Source organism: Neofelis nebulosa, chromosome 5 (assembly GCF_028018385.1).
Source record: "Neofelis nebulosa isolate mNeoNeb1 chromosome 5, mNeoNeb1.pri, whole genome shotgun sequence".
In the NCBI taxonomy this organism is placed as follows: Eukaryota; Metazoa; Chordata; class Mammalia; order Carnivora; family Felidae; genus Neofelis; species Neofelis nebulosa.
Window position 1 is genome coordinate 99,309,946 of NC_080786.1, and position 4,263 is coordinate 99,314,208.

The window sequence follows — 4,263 nt, forward strand, 5'->3', positions numbered from 1 at the left end:
GTAATCTGTGATGTCTGATAAATGTCAAAGAAAACCCTGCACTGTGTTGAATACTGAGATCAGCAGTTTTACTAGTCATTGTTTACTTTTGGCCGTACTCTTTTATTTACTTTCACATATCTTTAAGATCTAACTTAAAACATTAAAATAGGCCAAGGGCAATCAAGGCCTCCTAATTCAGACCTTTTGGAACTTGCTAGAAATACTGCTGACTTTCTGCAGTTCCGTCTCAATGAGAGAAAAAGTAAGATCCAAGGAGAGGTCTTACTTAAGTTGTGAAGTTTTAAATGTAGTTGTTGAAAACAACTGACACTTTTAAGCTATGGTCTAATCAGTAGTGTGCATTGACTACAGGTAATGTATATTTAAAACTTTTTTTGTTATGAAGGAGTTTAGTCATTGAGTTTTGGGAATTACTTAAATTCTTTCTGAGTACCAAAAACAAATTTAAAATGTTGTCGTTTAACTATATTCATTGTCTTAGAAGTTGTAATTAGAATTTTGCTTATTCAGGAAACAGGGGTGGTCTTTGCCCCATATGTCACAGTTATTGTTGTGTAGCCCATCATCCCAAAATTTAGCAGCCTAATCACTAATGTGTATAGTCACCCACAGTTTTCTAAGTGAGTAATCCAAGAGCATCCCAGCTGGGTGGTTCTGGCTTGCGGTATCATCAGGTTGCAGTGAAACTCAGCCAGGGTCGCATCATTGAAGGCTTGACTAAGGCTGGAGAAGCAGCCTCTAAGATGACTCGCTCCACCGAGTCACTGAAGGGACTCAGTTTTTCACTGTATGGGTGTCTCCATAAGACTGCCTGGGTGACAAGCGGTGCCTGCCTTCCTCTAGAGCAAATGATTCAAGAAAGTAGACACCATACTCTTGTATGACCTGTCTTCAGAAGCAACATATCATTTACTTCTGCCACATTCTGTTGGTCACACAGACCAACCATTGTACCATCCTGCTACAGTATGGGAGGGGAATACACAAGGATATTCCCCTCCCCACAAGGAGGTGGGGATCACTGTGGATCTCCAACCACATTATGCTTGGAGAAAATGTTGGGCTTTGTTGACAACCAAGGCAAGGTAGTTGGAAAGCTGCTTACTCTCTGAAGGGTTTAGTTTCCTAAATAGGGGTTAGAATGTACTGTAATTTACCATTCAGAGTGTAAAATAAAATAGCAAGTGGGCCTAAAAGTTCTGTTAATGGTTGAATTTGGCAGGGGCTGGGGTAGGGGGGCGGGGTGTATAGTAATCTTCCTAGGGTGTGCTTTTCTAGCTGGGTGATTTGAACATTCCTAGAAGTTGGGTGCAGCAGTGATAAGGAGTGGTGAGCCTACAAGAATTTTCAGGGAATAAATCATGGCAGATGGTTCTGAATTGGATTTCCCTTATAAGGCTATACTGTAGGAATTAAATCCCAGTTTATGATACAACCAAGTAACAGCCATATTGGGGAAAAAAGGCCTTGAGTCAGAGTTTTAAATGTTGATGTAGTTATCTTGATAGAACATTGGGGAATGTGAAGCCAGAAAATAATCTGTTATTGGGGAGAAATTCTCAACCTTTCCAATTCTCCAAAACACTGGATTCCTTAGGTAGAAATCATTTATCTAGAATCAAAGTCTACTCTGGGAATGGTTGGGAGCATAAAGTTATTATGAAGCAGTCGCTACTTAAACAGCATAGAAATTACCTTTAAAAAAAAAAAAAGTAATCTCTAAAAAAAGAAAGAAAGTAATCGCTAGACCCAACATGGGGCTCAAACTTAGAACCCAGAATTCAAGAGTTGCATGCTCTACTGAGCCAGCCTGGTGCCCCCAGCATAGAATTTAAATTGAAGAATTAATGGCCTGTTTTCTATTAATTTCTGATGAAAGCTTAAATCCACCATTTGGGAAGCTACCCTAACAGGAGGAAATACTTTGCAGTTTATGAACTTTGATATTCTTGATTTACTGAAACTAATTTACCACAAAGTTTTCTATAAAGATTTGAGCAATCATTCAAATGCTGTTTGTCACTAGCAGTCTCCTGAAGTATGCTAAAACTCTTAGGTACCATATGCTTAAGTGAAATTTGAATACACAACTTGAAATTATTATATATAACAAAATCTGGTAGGGTGAGGGCTTTATTATAGCGCCCTCAAAGCAGTTTCACAACTTTCTTTGTCCTTCTCTTCCTCAGTGAGAAAGCTATCTGCCTTTTGCTGATAAAAAAAAAAAAAGTTACAAATTGTTCCTACTAATTTATTGAGCACCTACTATTGTAAGCTCTAAGAATATGTCAGTGAGCTAGGCAGATAAGACTTGGGGCCTCTAACAGGAAGTAAAATTCTAATTATTTGGAATTCATGTCTAAGTAGAGTCCTGCCTCTTTACTAAAATAATGATTAGAGCCTCCGAGGATGTTGACTTTACCTTAACTTTGGAAGGAACTTGGAGTGGAATATTTCCTTATACAGACTTGCTTTCTCATAATAATAATAGTTTAAATGAAAAAACAAAACTAATTCCCATAGAAGAGCCGAGACTAAAAGTATGAGAGGGAGTGCAAAAGACTAAAAATAGGAGGAGTGCAAATTAGGAATATGCAACAGAAACCATCTAATTTACATTGTAGAGATTCTGCTTTTCTCCGTGGACTCAGCCTATTCCAGTCTCAACTTCCTGGAGGAAGCTACAATTTAGAAACAACAGACTAGCCCAGACTGGCATCTTAGCTGGAGATCATACTATCAGCCAAATTAGGCATGACCTTCCACACAGCTGACCTTTTACACCAGACTCCTAAGCGGGAACTTCTGCATCCCTCCGTCTTCCTTCATCATTTGGTTTCTGAGTGTTAACAAAGGCTTCTTCAAACCCTGATAACTGATGCTAGGAATGACCACCTATTGGAGACTTGATTCAATTAATTTATTTTACATATAAGCAAATCTACATGACCTTTGTTTACGCTTTGTGCGAGATTCCTCATACCTTGTCTTACATACTAGGTTGTAGTTAAAACACTGGTAACTCCTGCAGTTGTAACTACCACAACTATTCCATACTTACTGGCTTCTCTAGAGTTTGGGGGAAAATATTTAAGACAATTTGACATTGGTTCTCAATACAAAATGAATAATTATTGTTAATATTGTTCTTTTTGTACCTAAGTGTGAAAAAAAGCACTGTAAATGTTAAAATGCTTTGGAATTGAAAAACCCAAGATATCTGAACATTTCAATACAGAGCAAACTAAGTTTAATAAAAGCTAGATACAAATATAAGCAGCATTCTGCCTGCACTCACCAGCTAGAAAATGGAAAACTATCACAAAGGATGAGTAAATTAGTAAAATCTATGAGTTGTATATATACAAGACATGAAGTTCTTTGGAACTTAGTGAAAAAATTAATGGAAGAAAAAGTGATGGTATATAGCACATTCATGGATGTAAAGAATATAAAGTGCCTCTAAAAATGCAGAACAGGAAAGTCTAACAGGCATATTCAGGAAAATTCTGGAAATCACAAAGTTTTTAAAAAATACGGTCAGAGTGGAGCAGCTGGGTGGCTCAGTCACTTGAGCCTCTGACTTTGGCTCAAGTCATGATCTTGCAGTTGGTGGGTTCGAGCCCCTCATCGGGCTTTTGCCCCTTCCCCACTCGCTGTCAACAATAAACATTAAAAATTTTTAAAATATGGTCAGATTTAAGCAATTACAAATGTATATAGTAAAAAGACTGGAAAATGTTAGTTAAGAACTTACTCTTTAAAGAGCTCATATCTAAGAAAAACATTGAGATTTTGATAATAAAAACAATTTACAGAGGAAATTATCACAAAGGAAATATAACTGGGGTACCCAGGTGACTCAGTTGGTTAAGCATCCAACTTTAACTCAGGTCATGATCTCACGGTTTGTGGGTTTGAGTCCCGTGTCAGGGTCTGTGCTGACAGCTCAGAGCCTGGAGCCTGCTTTGGATTCTGTGTCTACCTTTGCCCCTACCCCGCTCATGCTCTGTCTTTCAAAATTAAACATTTTAGCGAATTTAAAAAAAAACCCAAAGGAAATATAATTAATGATGGAAAAGGGAATTCTAATAAATAGGCAATTTATAAAACTATGCTTTATTTTACCTAATGCTGAGAATTTGGAAACATTTATGTCCTGCCAGGCCTAACCTACTTGCTTGCACTGGATTCACTCATTGCTTTAACACCTATCGAAAATTTACCATGTATCAGGCACCGATCAGTGCTCCGTACATC